The sequence below is a fragment of the Aquarana catesbeiana genome, linkage group LG01, assembly GCF_042186555.1.
Source record: "Aquarana catesbeiana isolate 2022-GZ linkage group LG01, ASM4218655v1, whole genome shotgun sequence".
Classification (NCBI taxonomy): domain Eukaryota; kingdom Metazoa; phylum Chordata; class Amphibia; order Anura; family Ranidae; genus Aquarana; species Aquarana catesbeiana.
Window position 1 is genome coordinate 619,884,660 of NC_133324.1, and position 18,012 is coordinate 619,902,671.

Below are 18,012 nucleotides of genomic sequence, written 5' to 3' on the forward strand. Positions count from 1 at the left end.
AGAAACCATGAATCCTAGTGAGACAGAAGTACAGTTAAATAACTTGTAACTTGTAAATAACTTGTTTAATAATAATAAAAAGGTAAACAGATAAGTCAGATAGTCAGATAAGCCAAAACGTCAGGGAGCTAGAGATGAGCGTAGTAGAACAGCAAGCAGGATCTGGAGCCAGAAGGAATGTCAGCCAAGCAAGTCTTTAACAGGAACACAGGAGAGCGTCTCTAGAGATGTGACCAAGGCGAAGGCAGAGATCATCTGGGCTGGACGGCTTAAGTAGGCAGGACTGACGAGCAGGATATCTTCAACAGATGATTCACTGTGGAGAGAAAGGAGCTGGCAATTAGCCGACAGCTGAGCGGCCAGCTTTGAGAAGGAAGGGCTGAGCCCAGCCCTGATAAGAACATGCCGCAGCAATAATGACATTTCTAAAGGAAAAATGTAATTTAAACTTGCTCGCGGCTGTAATGTATTGCCGCCTCCCGGCAATATAGATGAAAAAAATGAAAAAAAAAAAACGGCATGGGGTCCCCCCCAGTACGTACCAGGCCCTTCACCGAGCAAGCAGCTTGACTGGCCAGGAAGGGGAGTGGGTACGAGTGAGCGTCTACCCCCCTTCTGAACCATACCAGGCCGCCTACACATTCATCCAAAAAAGTGTCAAAAAAGTAAAAACCACTAGAGACAGTTTTTGACAACTCCTTTATTAAAATAGAAAAAAAAATGTCCTGCGATGTAACCCAGCTGTCAATCACTCCATCTGACAGACCTAAAAAAAACTCTGCCTCCATGGGAGTTCTCCCAGCAACTGCTGTCTTTTCGCTTTGACAGCTCTTATATAGGCAAGGGCAGGGCCACCAGCTGATGTAACCAGATGATCCCGCCCCCTCTGATGTCACATGACATTATGTGACGTCATAAGGGGGTGGGGTCACTCGGTTACGTCATCGGGGGGCCCTACCCTCACTTATATAACAGCTGTCAAAGCCAAGAGACAGTGGTCACTGGGAGGCAAAGCTTTTTTTGATGTTTTCTAGGACACCTTTTTTTTTAATAAGAGAATTGTCAAAAACTGTCTCTTGTGGTTTTTACTCTTTGACACTTTTTTTGGTGAATGGATAGGGGTACAATGTACCCGATACCCATTCATATAAGTGGGAGGCCCGGGATCTGGGGGGCTTTAACAAGGGGGCTTCCAGATTCCGATAAGCCCCCGCCCGCAGACCCCTACAACCACCGGCCAGGGTTGTCAGGAAGAGGCCCTTGTCCCCAATAACTTGGGGACAAGGTGCTTTGAGCGACACCCAAAAACACCCTCCCCATGTTGAGGGCAAGCGGACTGGCATGGTTCAGGAGGGGGGCTTCGCTCATCCCCTCCCTTTCCTGGCCTGCCAGGCTGCATGCTCAGGCTAGGGTCTGGTATGGATCTTTGGGGGGGGGGCCACAACATTTTTTTTTTACATTTTGGTGTGGACTAAGGAACCAAAAACTAAGAGGCAGCTCATATTTCCCTAAGAAATCCTGTAACATGAAATGAAAAAAAAGAAAAAAAAAAGAGAAACTGCGCTAAGGTGAATAAAACATGTACCCAAACGTGTATTAGTGAATTAATATCTGAATAATATGAAGCAGCAATTCTCCTGCACAGCAAAATACAGTATTAAGAAATGGAAAAATGTAGAATCGAGCTAAACATTACATGAAATGATTGCACACACTCACTGACCCAATATGATGATAGTAAGTCCATATGTGTATAACCATATGATGTGGACAAAAATCTTGACCAATATCCTAACCCCAAAAACAAAAATGAGACAATGAAGCGATGTGCTTGCGTCATCTCGTATCGTTGTTGCTGATTCCAGTAGGATGGGCTTGTCTGAGTGCTTACCAGCCGGCGCACCAGACATTCAGGCGCTTTTTCTACCTTACAAATGTAAATGCAACATTGTGTTTTTATTATTCTAATAAATTTGAAAGTTGTACACTATCGGAGCCTCTTATATCTTTACATGCCATATTTATCCACCTACGACCTGGGAATGTCATGATGAGATTTGAAGTATAATTAGCTCTGTTTGGTGTTCTTGGATACTATATCATCACCACTAACGAATCCAGGTTTTGGCTGCAACTGACATGCCCTGGAGGGTATTTCACATTACAGGCTTCCCCTGATCCTCTGTAGTGGGGGGAGGGGGGTCATGGGCTTCTGGTAAGCGGCAACCCTCTAATTTTTGGTGGTGGATTAGGCACAAGTTCTCCCTCTAACACCGAAGATTACACACTCTATGGATGGTCTTTTTTATCACTTTATAATTAATTTATTTTAGTTCAAGGGTGATATGGTCAGCCTAGGTTTTTGGACACTTTATGATACGTTTTTATTCATTTAATCACTTATTGAACTCTTCATTGTCTCATTTTTGTTTTTGGGGTTAGGATATTGGTCAATATTTTTGTCCACATCATATGGTTATACACATATGGACATACTATCATCATAGTGGGTCAGTGTGTGTGTGTGTGCGTGCAATGATTTCATGTAATGTTTAGCGCAATTCTACATTTTTCCAATCCTGTAACATACTACAAGCAAGCAAAAAAAGTTCAGTTTAAAAGTTATTGAACTGTCTGCTGATGTAATTTTTGCAGGTGTGGAAGAACGGATGCAGTTAACAGAGGGTAGGGATGAGCCGAACACCCCCCGGTTCGGTTCGCACCAGAATCTGCGAACGGACCGAAAGTTCGCACGAACGTTAGAACCCCATTGACGTCTATGGGACTCGAACGTTCGAAATCAAAAGTGCTCATTTTAAAGGCTAATTTGCATGGTATTGTCCTTAAAAGGGTTTGGGGACCCGGGTCCTACCCCAGGGGACATGTATCAATGCAAAAAAAAACTTTTAAAAATGGCCGTTTTTTCGGGAGCAGTGATTTTAATGATGCTTAAAGTAAAAAAAAAAAAAAAGTGAAATATTCCTTTAAATATCGTACCTGGGGGGTGTCTATAGTATGCCTGTAAAGTGGCGCGTGTTTCCTGTGTTTAGAACAGTCCCTACACCAAATGTCATTTTTAAAGGAAAAAATCTCATTTAAAACTGCTTGCGGGTTTAATGTAATGTCGGGTCCTGGCAATATGGATGAAAATCAGTGAGACAAACGGTACCCCCCAGTCCATTACCAGGCCCTTTGGGTCTTGTATGGATATTAAGGGGAACCCCGCACCCAAATTAAAATAAGGAAAGGTGTGGTATACTCTGAACAGCAGTATACAGGCGGTGCAAACAAGACAGGGACTGTAGGTTTGTTGTTAAGTAGAATCTGTTTGTCATTTTGAACGGGTACATTTTTAACGTGTTTAGCTCCAGCCAAAATATCTTTTTTAAGCTTTTTGGAAAACATAGGGAAGGGTTATCACCCCTGTGACATTTGTTTTGCTGTCTTTCCTCCTCTTTAGAAGATTTCACCTCACTTTTTGTCCCAATGACAAATGTTTTTTGAGAATTTGGGGTTTTTTGTGGAACAAGGATTGGAAAGCATCAGTGGAAAGGAGAAATGTTTTTCCCATATTAACTCTTACAGGAGAGAATTTCCCTTCCTAGGGGTAGATTTCATCTCACTTCCTGTTGTCTCCTTCCGTTTGCAAGTAGGAGTCATTTGTAAGTTAGATGTTTGAAAGTAGGGGCCTGCCCTATATACTCAGCAGAAATTTGGGCCTTAGGTGTTGTTGTGGCCACAACAACGTAAGCCCTCACAGGGCCCTGCTGTGAAATATTAGATCAAGAATTGTAATTACATACCCCTGTTGAACAGGAGCAGAAAAACTGGGCCTTTGGTGGTGGTGGTGGTGGTGCTGGTGCCACAACACTGTAAGTCCTCACTCGCTCTTGGTGGGTGCAGAAATGGGCCCTGCTGTGAAATATTAGATCAAGAATTGTAATTACATGCCCCTGTTGAACAGGGGCAGAAAAATTGGGCCTTTGGTAGTGGTGGTGGTGGTGGTGCTGGTGCCACAACACTGCAACCCCTCACAAACACTCTAGTTGGAACGCAGGAACGAGCCCTGCTGCAAAGTATTGCATCAAAAATTGTAATTACACGCCCCTGTTAAACAGGGGCAGAAAAATTGGGCCTTAGGCACTGGTGCTGGTGCCACAACACTGCAACCCCTCACAGACACTCTAGTTGAAACGCAGGAACGAGCCCTGCTGCAAAGTATTGCATCAAAAATTGTAATTACACACCCCTGTTAAACAGGGGCAGAAAAATTGTGCCTTAGGCACTGGTGCTGGTGCCACAACACTGCAACCCCTCACAGACACTCTAGTTGGAACGCAGGAACGAGCCCTGCTGCAAAGTATTGCATCAAAAATTGTAATTACACGCCCCTGTTAAACAGGGGCAGAAAAATTGGGCCTTAGGCACTGGTGCTGGTGCCACAACACTGCAACCCCCCACAGACACTCTAGTTGGAACGCAGGAACAAGCCCTGCTGCAAAGTATTGCATCAAAAATTGTAGTTACACGCCCCTGTTAAACAGGGGCTGAAAAATTGTGCCTTAGGCACTGGTGGTGGCGCCCAGAACCAAAAATGTTCTTACAAGCTATCAGCGTGATGATTGAGGAGGAAGAGGATAATTACTCAGGGATAGTCACTCAGCATCAGCATAGGCAGTCTTTGAAGGGATCTGAGATTTCAAAAAAAATTATTTGGTTACATCAGCATCAGGTGCTTGGTAGCTGGTGGTGATCCAAGACTGATTCATTTTTATGAAGGTCAGTCGATCGACCGAGTCAGTGGACAGACGCACCCTGTGATCGGTTACCACGCCTCCAGCAGCACTGAATGTGCGTTCCGAAAGAACGCTGGATGCAGGACAGGCCAGTAGCTCAATTGCATACTGTGCAAGCTCTGGCCAGTGATCCATCCTCAAGACCCAGTAACCCAGAGGATTTTCGGTGGGAAAGGTGTCCAAGTCTGATCTTGCCCCTAGGTATTCCTGCACCATGTAAAACATACGCTGGCGATGGTTGCTGGAACCGATCATACCTTGGGGCTGCGGACCAAAAAATTGTCTGAACGCATCGGTCAGACGGCCACCTTCTCCACCGCTCCTTCTTTGACTGACCGAAGCCTCAGCAACACGTTGTCCAGAAACAGGAGTTTTTAACCTCCCAGTCTCTGGAAATGCATTGCACAGACCTTTCTGCAAGGCCTCCCGAAGATGTTTCATCCTCTGCTCCCTCTGCGATGGCAAGATAAGGTCCGCAACCTTACCCTTGTAACGTGGATCAAGGAGGGTTGCCAGCCAGTATTGGTCCTTCTCCTTGATACCACGAATACGAGGATCCTTACGCAGGCTTTGCAGGATCAGGGAGGCCATGCAGCGTAGGTTTGCTGAGTCCTCTGGGTCACTAAGGACGACATGGTCCGCAGCCACCTCCTCCCAGCCACGTACAAGTCCATGTGTTTCTTGGGACTGATCCCTTAAAGACTGCTGCTGATGCTGAGTGCCAGGCTCCACCTCCATACTGACACAATCTTCCTCCTCCTCCTCCTCGTCCTTTTCCTGTGTGATCGGCGGGCACGCAGGAACACTGTCTGGATAACGGGGGCCTTGAGAGCTAAGGAAGTCCTCCTCTCCCTGCCTCTGTTCTGCCTCAAGTGCCCTGTCCATTATTCCACGCAGCGTGTGCTCCAACAGGTGGACAAGGGGGACAGTGTCACTGATGCATGCACTGTCACTGCTCACCATCCTCGTGGCCTCCTCAAATGGTGACAGGACAGTGCATGCATCCCTGATCATGGCCCACTGGCGTGGGGAAAAAAAACCAAGCTCCCCTGACCCTGTCCTGGTGCCATAGTCGCACAGGTACTCATTGATGGCCCTCTGCTGCGTGTGCAGCCACTGCAGCATGGCCAACGTTGAGTTCCACCTGGTGGGCATGTCACAGATTAGGCGGTTCTTGGGCAGGTTAAACTCCTTTTGGAGGTCCGTCAGCCGAGCACTGGCATTATATGACCGGCGGAAATGCACACAGACTTTCCTGGGCTGCCTTAGGACATCCTGTAAGCCCGGGTACCTGCCCAAGAACCGCTGCACCACCAAGTTAAGGACGTGAGCCAAACAGGGCACATGGGTCATTTGTCCCTGTCGGAGGGCAGAGAGGAGGTTGGTGCCATTGTCGCAAACCACCATTCCTGCCTTAAGTTGGCGTGGTGTCAACCACCTCTGAACCTGCCCCTGCAGAGCTGACAGAACCTCTGCCCCAGTGTGGCTCCTGTCCCCCAAGCACACCAGCTCAAGCACCGCATGGCATCTTTTGGCCTGCGTACTTGTGTAGCCCCTTGAACGGCTACGGAGCACCGCTGGTTCCGAGGACAAAGCACAGGAAGAGGCCATGGAGGAAGAAGAAGAGGAGGGGGTGGAGGAGAGAGGTGTGTCACAATCATTAGCATTTTGGAGGCGTGGTGGCGGAACAACCTCCAACACTACTGCACCTTGTCCTGCATCCTTCCCAGCTGCCAGCAGAGTCACCCAATGCGCCATGAAACTTAGGTAACGTCCCTGTCCATGCCTGCTGGACCATGAGTCAGCAGTAATATGCACCTTACCGCTGACCGCCCTGTCCAGCGAGGCATGGACATTGCCTTCCACATGCCGGTAGAGAGCCGGAATCGCCTTCCGTGAGAAAAAGTGGCGTTTGGGTACCTGCCACTGAGGAACCGCACATTCCACAAACTCACGGAAGGGGGCAGAGTCTACCAACTGAAAAGGCAGCAGTTGAAGTGCTAGCAATTTTGCCAAGCTAGCATTCAACCGCTGGACATGTGGATGGCTGGGAGCAAACTTCTTTCGGCGGTGCAGCAGCTGGGGCAGGGAAATTTGCCTGGTACAATCTGACGTCGGTGTACCAAAAGCAGATTGCCCACAAGTACTTGGCTGTGACACACCTAATTCTACACCTTCATTCCTCTCAGTGCAGGTCTCAGAGAGGACTGAAGGTAGAGTGGGGTTGGAAATCTCAGCTGATGAGGAGCAAGGAGAGGTCCTCTTTGTTCTTTGGTGTGGGTCTTTTAGATACGCTTGCCAACGAACTGCATGGCAGGTCAACATATGTCTGGTCAAGCATGTGGTACCCAAGCGGGAGATGTTTTGGCCACGCGAGATACGCTTGAGACATATGTTGCAAATAGCAGCGGTGCGATCTGATGCACTCGTCTCAAAAAAGGCCCACAACAAAGAACTTTTTGAATAACGCGCAGAGACTGCAGCGCCCTGCACATGTAGAGCTTTGGGGTGTGATGCAGTCAATGTGCTGCTCTTATGATGTGCCACCTCCTCCTCCTCCTCCTCTCTCCTATCAGGCACCCACGTTGAGTCAGTGACCTCATCATCCCCTCCCTCCTCATCACTGGAGCAAACCTGGCAGTATGCTGCAGCAGAGGGAGCATGACTGCCAGATTGATGTCCTTCTTGGGCACCCCCTCTGTCCGTGCTCATGTTACTGCCTTCATCGAGCTCAGTATCATCATCAGAGCCTTCCAAACGCTGGGCATCCTCCTGGAGCATGTACCCAACACTGTGGTCAAACAGTTCGAGGGACTCCTCAGGAGGACATGGTGGGGCTAGGGAAGGAGTCACTGATGACATTGAGCCAAGGGAAGAGGCCGCTGCTTTGCCAGACAAAGTACCCTGGGCATGGGTGAGAGAGGATGAGGAGGATGAGGACGGCTTGGTCATCCACTCGACCAAGTCTTCCGCATGTTGCGGCTCAACACGGCCAGCTGCCGAAAAAAAGGCCAAGCGTGTCCCACGGCCATGTGCTGATGAGGATGCACCGTCTCCACGACCAGCACTAGACACAGAGCCTGCTTGCCCTCTCTTATTGGCTTGTGACTGTCTGCCTCTCCTTCTTGGCCTTCCAGACATACTAATGGCCTGTAGCTGCACTAAGCTGGGATATATATATATATATATATATATATATGTACTGATACTGCAGCTAGCAAAATCAACTGCCTGCCTGTAGTATGAGAACACCACCAACCTTCTACAGGTAGCTTTAGCTGAACACTGTGAGGTGGACGCACCCCACTAACTTGTAGGTTTAGCTGAACACTGTGAACAGGACGCACCCCACTAACTTGTAGGTTTAGCTGAACACTGTGAACAGGACGCACCCCACTAACTTGTAGGTTTAGCTGAACACTGTGAGCAGGACGCACCCCACTAACTTGTAGGTTTAGCTGAACACTGTGAGGTGGACGCACCCCACTAACTTGTAGGTTTAGCTGAACACTGTGAGCAGGACGCACTGCACTAACTGTAAATAGTCTAGCTGCCTGACTGTGGTACTAATAGGATCAAAAGAACACCAGTAATTTTCTTCAGGTAGCTGTATATACTGTAACAAGACAAGCCTGCCTGTCAGTAAGAAGATAACAGGAACGGATCTAGCTGAACACTGTGAGCAGGACGGACTGCACTAACTTGTAGGTTTAGGTGAACACTGTGAGGTGGACGCACCCCACTAACTTGTAGGTTTAGCTGAACACTGTGAGCAGGATGCACTGCACTAACTGTAAATAGTCTAGCTGCCTGACTGTGGTACTAATAGGATCAAAAGAACACCAGTAATTTTCTTCAGGTAGCTGTATATACTGTAACAAGACAAGCCTGCCTGTCAGTAAGAAGATAACAGGAACAGATCTAGCTGAACACTGTGAGCAGGACGCACCCCACTAACTTGTAGGTTTAGCTGAACACTGTGAGCAGGACGCACCCCACTAACTTGTAGGTTTAGCTGAACACTGTGAGCAGGACGCACTGCACTAACTGTAAATAGTCTAGCTGCCTGACTGTGGTACTAATAGGATCAAAAGAACACCAGCAATTTTCTTCAGGTAGCTGTATATACTGTAACAAGACAAGCCTGCCTGTCAGTAAGAAGATAACAGGAACGGATCTAGCTGAACACTGTGAGCAGGACGCACTACACTAACTTGTAGGTTTAGCTGAACACTCTGAGCAGGACGCACCCCACTAACTTGTAGGTTTAGCTGAACACTGTGAGGTGGACGCACCACACTAACTTGTAGGTTTAGCTGAACACTGTGAGGAGGACGCACCGCACTAACTTGTAGGTTTAGCTGAACACTGTGAGCAGGACGCACCCCACTAACTTGTAGGTTTAGCTGAACACTGTGAGCAGGACGCACCCCACTAACTTGTAGGTTTAGCTGAACACTGTGAGGTGGACGCACCACACTAACTTGTAGGTTTAGCTGAACACTGTGAGCAGGACGCACTGCACTAACTGTAAATAGTCTAGCTGCCTGACTGTGGTACTAATAGGATCAAAAGAACACCAGCAATTTTCTTCAGGTAGCTGTATATACTGTAACAAGACAAGCCTGCCTGTCAGTAAGAAGATAACAGGAACGGATCTAGCTGAACACTGTGAGCAGGGCGCACTGCACTAACTGTAAATAGTCTAGCTTCCTGACTGTGGTACTAATAGGATCAAAAGAACACCAGTAATTTTCTTCAGGTAGCTGTAAATACTGTAACAAGACAAGCCTGCCTGTCAGTAGGAAGATAACAAGAATGGATCTAGCTAAACTGAATACAGTGTATATATATATATGCAACACCTGGGATGCATATATATACACAATACACTGTAAGTGCAGCTAACTGACTGACTGTTCTGCCTAATCTATCTAACTCAAATCAAATGTCACTGTCTGTCTCTCTCTCTCTCTCTCAATGAATGCCGGAACACACACTACACAGGGCCGCCGTGCAGGCGGCCTTATATAGTGTGGGGCGTGTACTAAATCCCCTGAGCCATAATTGGCCAAAGCCTCCTTGGCTTTGGCCAATTACGGCTCTCTGTTCAGGCGGCGCTGTGATTGGCCAAGCATGCGGGTCATAGTGCATGCTTGGCCAATCATCAACCAGCAATGCACTGCGATGCCGCAGTGAATTATGGGCCGTGACGCGCCACACGAATTTGGCACGAACGGCCCATATCGTTGGCAATTCGGCGAACGGGCGAACAGACGATGTTCGAGTCGAACATGGGTTCAACTCGAACACGAAGCTCATCCCTAACAGAGGGGTATGAACACACCCAGCAGCTCCCAAGGGAGTAGTGCGCTACATGGAGGTCCCACCGAGATATTTATCTCTCTGTTAACCCGTTACCCCTAGCAACTCCAGAGACAGACCCTGCAAATCAGTGACTGTATTCCGTGTAGTCATGACCGTGACCATCACCAGCGGCATCTTGCCATTATTTACAGAGGTGTCTGGCGTGGGTATAGCACCAGCACCGTCACTGTTTGCTAACAAGACTGTCCTGCTTCACAGATGGAAGTGTCATGGGAGTTGTGGATGTCGCTGTAGCCCATGGATAAAACATGGACACCAAGGGAGGTGCAGCCGGGAACTAGGGAGAAGTTGGTTCCTTACAGTGGGGCATCGCAAGTAACATTTTCCATTGTAATACAGTGACTGATGCTATAACTTGAAGTTCCACGGTGCCTGCCACCAGGGGTCGCTGGCGCGCACTGCTGAAATGAACAGTTACAGTTCCTCGCGCGCCCAGGAGGAAGACATTGCTCCAGCGTCCTGCATGCCATGCGCTGTACACACAGCCGAGGAAGATGGCGCGGAGTGGTCAGAGCGCACCCGCTATACAGCAGACCACTGAGATGCAGGACCAGATCCTTGTGGACACCGGTATCCACCTGGAACTTACTGGTGGGCTGGCACTGGGAGTCGTTGATGGAGTAGAGAGACTGTGCCTGCTTTGTCCTAGCTGTCGGAAGCCCACAATGGGAGTCACTGCCTGGGCCCGGTGCGGCCATTGCAGCATGCAACTCACGCGGTTGGGACCTGAGCAGCAAGAGGTGCAATACTACTATGCCAGCAGCACCACCGGACTCTGCATGCCTCAAGCCTCGAATCTCCGGATGCCCGGACAGGGCTGTTAAAACACCTGAGACCGCAGCAGAGGAGTTCCAGCCTGATTCCAAGGAATCAGATATGCCGGAGGTCCAGGTAGGATCTGTTGGGGAGGCCTAAGGCCTGGTTGGGGACCTGGAGACTGTTGAGGTTATTGAGCAGCCTTCAGAAGAACACCCTGTAATGCGGGCCTCTTTAAGTAAGTCCCTTGTTGAAACTGTCCAGACAAGTGCAAGAGGGGATCCCTCGGGTGAACCAGACAGGGGAGGCAAGGGCCGGGCTATAGACTGGGGTTCACCAGAGGTACTGGACAGGTACGGTTCACTTGAACATTTATTTGTCTTACCCTGAAGAGGATGATTCTAGTGATGAGGATGAGTGGTTTGTGGAGAGTTCCACTTCAGTCAGTGCTTCAACCGGAGCTCCGGACAGCACAGCCATCTTCCCAGAACCTCCAGTACCCCCTGTCAAACATTCTTTAGATACCCCTCACAAGGCACCCACTTACCAGCAAAGGGCTATCCGAGCCCCGGACTCTTATGTACTGCCTGGGCAGGGAAGGCCCAAGGAGCTGCCAGCGGTACATTCAGAGGAGGGTTGCCCAGGAGTGGGGGTTAGACTATCCCTATGTGCCGGGAAAAGATCATGGAGACTGTGGAGGCTTCCCGTGAACAGTGGGAAGGGGATCTTATCTGGGACTATCTTCATGTTCCTAAACCCCAAAGAACATCTGACCATGAAATATGGGTTAGGTTTCAGGACATTTTTCGAGAATGGAGGCAAGGAAGGGCAATTTTTTAAGGATCGTGTCCTTGTTCAGAAGCCGGGCCAGCACACGAAAAGTTATTTTATTTCGGTCAGAGGGGAAGGGGGCACTCGAAAAAGACTGCCAGACACCCGGTATTATTTGTAGAGTGATCCTACAGATATGCTGGTCAAAAGGCCTTGGACTGCAAGCGTGCAGGGTGGTTAGGGTGGGTTATCCCATTGACTTTCAACACAGGGTAACAGCTTAAGTGCCTAACTGGCTAGTTATGGACACTGTTGCAGGCTGTCCCTGTCGCTTCCCTTTGTTTGTTTATTGTGAAAAAAAAAAAGGTTATGGACTCCGTTGGAGCCAATCAGAAAGTAGTTGGCTTACAGACTCATGTGTAAACATCTTGGCGTATCTGCTCAGGTTCTATCCTGCAGGAGTCTCCATGACTTCTTTTGATTGGATGGCAGTCCTGGCAGGATCACACATGCCAATAAAGTGTTAAATTTGTAGATAGCATGTAGGATAGGACGTATGTCTTGTGTTTTGTTTCATGTACATTCGGATACGGTTGTCTAATCTGAAGCGAAGATCACAGATGAAAACCTGGGGTTATTAAAGCATTCCTCTCTCGGGGGCAGTGTTTTAGTTCTCATTGAATTGGCTGTAGCTATAGGGATCTATAGTTAGATAATTGGTATGTATTGTAAAATGCTGAAATTGTGATCTTGTGTAAATATTTCACTTTGTTATTCTTTTATGCTACACACACCACACTAAAAAGGGTATATGAGATGCCTCAGTTTTAGGAGGTAGGTTAGGACTGTTCTCTGGCTTGGGGATTCCTTTTCCACAACTGGGGACAGTTGTGATTTCAAGAGGGGGGTGTATGTAGCGCCCACCACCTTTAGGTGGGTGCTAAATAGTTTAGTTAGGGTAAGTGTTAGGTAAATTTAACCAGGGCCTTGCACTTTAAGGCCTGGTTGTCTGTCTGTTTGGGAGAGGAGGAGTGATAGAATAGGGGAGGGTGTGGCCACCTGCATTCTACCCTGAAAGATTCCCTATACCTTCTATTGAAATGTTCTGGAAGGAAGGTGGGCTGGGGACTGGGGTGCAGGCAGTTTGTATGGAGAGCCCTGGACCAATCATTAACTTGTGTTGGCAGGGGCAGGACTCACATATAAACTGGGGTCACATGCTCCTGGGGGAGGTCTGTCCTGTTTTTCGGTTGGGAGGAGTTGGATCCAGAGAAGCTGCAGAAATGTAACCAGCAAGGAGCAGGTTTGAAGGCCTGGAGGTTTAAAAGCCTCCAGGGCTGGATAGCAGGAACAAAAACCTAAAGGCCTGAGGGTTCAGAGACCTCAGTACTGGATGGTTCAAGGCTAAGCCCTCGGGTAACTCCGGGAGAAGTGGACCGGGCATCTCAAGCTGGGATGCACCTGACCATGTGGAGCAGGAAGTAGCTGCTAACAGGACGGAGTAGACTGGGATCGGCTTTCTGTGGCAATCATGGACTGTAGGTGGGAGAGAGAGCAAGGGAGTGCAACCCAGCAGTACTAATTCATCCAGAACTTTCCTGAACTGACGCGGGAGGACTGCAGGAGTCAAGATAGGCAGGTGAGGCCTGGAGCTTCCAGCATCCACATAACACAATGTCTTTCAGGGAGGCATTGGTCAGTTCACTATGGGAAAGGACGTTGAATACACTAAGGAACCAGAAACTAAGAGGCAGCTCATATTTCCCTAAGCAATCCTGTAACATACTGCAAGCAAGCAAATAAAGTTCAGTTTAAAAGTTATTGAAGTGTCTGTGATGATTTGTGCAGGGATGGAAGAACGGATGAAGTTAACAGAGAGGTATGAACACACCCAGCAGCTCCCAAGGGAGTAGTGCGCTACATATTATATATACTAATGGCACTATATACTCTGCACTGTATTATATATACTACACGGACTGCACTATATACTCTCCACTGTATTATATATACTACATGGACTACATGGACTGCACTATATACTCTGAACTGTATTATAAAAACTACACTGACTGCACTATACACTAACTACCTGCCTAATCTCTATTGATTCACTATATACGGCTGTGATGTAAGCAGCAGCCTTATATAGTGTGAGGCGGGGAGCCCATGAGCTTTGACTAGCCAAAGGCACCCTGCATTTGGCCAATCATGGCTCTCACAGCACATTGCGCTATGTTTGGCCAAAGCATGCAGGTCAGGTGCATGCTTTGGCCAATCAGCAGCCATCAATGCACTGCGATCTCGCAGTGCATTATGAGCCGCTCCTACAAATAAATGAACAGCTGATGTTTGAGTCGAACTTAAGTTCGACTCGAACATCGAGCCCATCCCTACTTGTACATGCTGATCATATCCCCCTTAATCTCCTCTTCTCAAGAGAGAATCAATTCAGTTCCTCTAATCTTTCCTCATAGCTGAGCTCCTCCATGCCTCTTATCAGTTTGGTTGCCCTTCTCTGCACTTTCTCCAGTTCCCCAATATCCTTTTTGAGAACTGGTGCCCAAAACTGAACTGCATATTTCAGATGACATCTTATTAATGATTTGTACAGGGGCAAAATAATATATCTCTCTCTCTCTGCAGTCTATACCTCTCTTAATACAAGAAAGGACTTTGCTTGTTTTGGAAACTGCAGCTTGGCATTGCATGCTATAATTGAGTTTATAATCAACCAAAACCCCCAGATCCTTCTCCACTATGGATTCCCCCAGTTGTACTCCCGCTAGTATGTATGATGCAAGCATATTCTTAGCCCCCAAGTGCATAACTTAACATTTATCAACATTAAACCTCATTTGCCACTTAGTTGGCTTGCAAATTGGATACATCCTGTAAGGATGGTATTCCACTGCATAGCTTGGCGTCATCTGCAAAGGCAGAATTGTACTATTAATCCCAGAGCCTATATCATTTATAAAGATATTAAAAAGTAAGGGTCCCAACACTGAACCTTGGGGTACACCACTGATAACCTTAGACCATTCAGAGTAAGACTCATTAACCACTACTTTCTGAATTCGGCTTTTTAGCCAGTTTTCTATCCATTTACAAATTGATCTTTCCAAGCCTGTAGACTTTTCATTACATATTAGTAGTGTGTGGGAAACTGTGTCAAATGCTTTTGCAAAATCCAAGTATACCACATCCACAGCCACCCCTCTGTCCAAGGTTTTACTTACCTCCTCATAAAAAGAAATCAGGTTTGTTTGACAACTTCTGTCTTTCAGGAATCCATGCTGTCTGTTGCTTAAAATATTTTTTTTCCAGCAAGAACTCGTCTATGTGATCTTTTATAAAACTCGCCAGTATCCTCCCGACTATAAAAGTTAAACTAACAGGTCTATATTTACTTGGTAAAGACTTTGATCCCTTTTTAAATATGGGCGCCACATTGGCTCTACGTCAATCCAGTGGTACCATTCCAATAATTAACGAGTGCCTAAAAATAAAAACAATGGGTTTGAAATGACAGAGCTCAATTCTTTTAGGATCCATGGGTAAATGCCATCTGGTCCAGGTGCTTTATCCACCTTTATTCTGTCCAAATATTTCTGGACCATATCAATTTTGAGCCATTGTGGATCATTTGGGTCTGTGTCAATACCATCCCCATTATGGACATAAGCTCCCCCATGCTCCTTTTTATACATAGAGCTGAAGAAAGTATTTAATAAATTTGCCTTCTCTTTGTCCCCAGTCACCCACTCTAGATTATTTTGTAAAGGGCCTGCATGCTCAGACCTGACCTTTTTACTATTAATATATTTGGACATTTAAACAATGATAGTGTTCCTTCATTTTTATATTTTTTAAAAGTTCTTTTCTTATTATTTATAACCATTTTAACTTTGTTAACTTTGAGCCACATAGGTTTTATTTTTAGCCTTTTAAACTTATTGCCCATGAGAATATACTTTGCAGTGAGTTCGCATACAGTTTTTGAAGAATTCCCATTTCTGTTCTGTGTCCATTGATGCCAATATTCCCTCCCAGTCTAAGTCTTGGAGAGCAGCCCTCATCCTTGGAAAATTTGCTCTCTTGAAGTTAATTGTTTTTATCTTTCCCGTATGTGTTTGTTGCTTACAGATAACATTAAATGAAATCATGTTATGGTCACTGCTACCCAGATGTTCTTTTATATGAATAGTGGTAATAAGCTCTGCATGGTTTGAGATTACCAGGTCCAGCAGAGCATCATTCCTAGTTGGGGCCTCAATAAACGGGACCATAAAATTGTCTTGTAATAGGTTTATACATTTTCGCCCTTTAACTGGCCCAGCATTACTCCAGTTAATTTCCGGGTAGTTAAAATCCCCCATCGTTATCACTGTCCCAGCCCTTGCAGCTCTTTCCATCTATGCCAGGAGCTGAGTCTCCACCTCATCGTTAACACTGGGAGGTCTATAACAAACTCCAATGATTACCTTTGTATATATATATATATATATATATATATATATATATATATATATATATCATGTAATTTAACAATCCCTAAAAAACATTGTGTGATAATATCTTTATTCTAGTTATCCTCTTTTCTTTCTTTTTTCTTTATATGTTGATTGAAGTGGTAGTTATCATTTTACATACTGATATTTGTGTATTAAACAGGTGGTATCTACAGTCACACTATAGTAGGTCGTTAGTAGACTGGCATACTGGTCACTATGAATATGAGAGTGGGTGGGACCTAGCCCTGCACTTAACCCAATGACAGCCTATTGCTCTGTACATCCTGACGAAGTTCCGGTGGCTGGAACGAAGCATGTCAGCGAGGGAACGGGCCCCTACTCCCTGCAGCACCGCAGGGATTATTAGTTTATTCAGCCAGACCTGTCTGAGCCAGATCAAGAGTTATCTAGAGCCACCGCATCCATCTATTAAGCACAATAAGCTTTTGAGAGCAACAGCTACACAATGCATTGTGGATGACTCAGGAAGAGCAGTTTGGAAGCCGACCCTATGCATCAGGGAGCCAGATCCTTGGATTGGGGACTGTGAGTATGAGACCCCACTGTGTCTTGGACAGTGGTCATATGGACTGTGCGTGTATGTCTGGTGGGGAGGAATACCCATATACACAGGACCACCCCAGCAGCACAGGCCGGACCATGGACACACATGGGAGTCTAAATCACTGGTTAGCTAGTCATGGCATAAGGACAGTGCATTATATATTGCTTGGTTATTCCTCCTGTTATGACACATAGCTTTCTTTGTTTTGGTTTAAGGCTGGTGGACTATACACTCTAATGCTATCAAAGACTGCTGTTTGACACCTCAGATCTGACAATCGGGATATGGAAGGAGTGTTTTCTTACATCCTTGTGGTGATACAACTCATTGCAGCCTACCCAGCATGCAGTTTACCAACCATGCATTCATCCATCCATCTAATCATTCCATACATGTACTGACCCATTTCTGGACATTAGATTTGTGGATGTCTGTGACTGGATTTCTGCAAGAGTATCATTAGTGTTAACGATGGAGGCAGAGTTGCTTTGCTCCTGATATGGTGTCATCAGTGCTGTCATGTTTATAGCAACTTAATAGGATATGCGTTAGTGTCTAGTCTTGGATTAGCACATGCATTTCATTCACCCAATGTAGTTTTAAGGTGAGGTGCTGGCTAGACCACAGCTTAGGCAGGCCATGTGCAGCCATTAAATTGCAGATTTTTGCAGGGATTGGGGGGTCATTGAAGAGTGGTTTGTCCCAGCTCCTGGTGGGAGAACCGCACAACTATTTTAGAGGGAGGGACTTATTTTGTTTTTGTTTGGGAGGGCATAATAGGTAAGTGAATATTTGCCAGATGGAGGGAGAGCAGTGGGAGGTAATGGGGGGTTTTGTGATGCTGTGTAATTTTTATACTTTTTGTATACCAATAAATTTGAGGAGGTAGCCAGTTGGGTGTGTACATGCTTCTTTTTTCTTTTTTTGATTAATGACATTTTGTGATCATACCCTTCCTGGACTTTAGGGGAGCTCCACCTCTAAGTGTTTGAATTATTGCAGGGCTCCCACGACCACCAATCTTTTGGAATGCAGAACCATGACTTAAACACAATAATAATGGTATATAGAAAGTGACCCCACACACAGGAAAACTTTATTTTGTACATAACCCCTGTAAGCACCTGCTTACAAACAAGCTAATCCATATTCCTATATTTCTTAAAAAGTTAATATAGAGATGGAGTGAGTAGGGGGCTTCTTATTTTTGTGGCCTCTT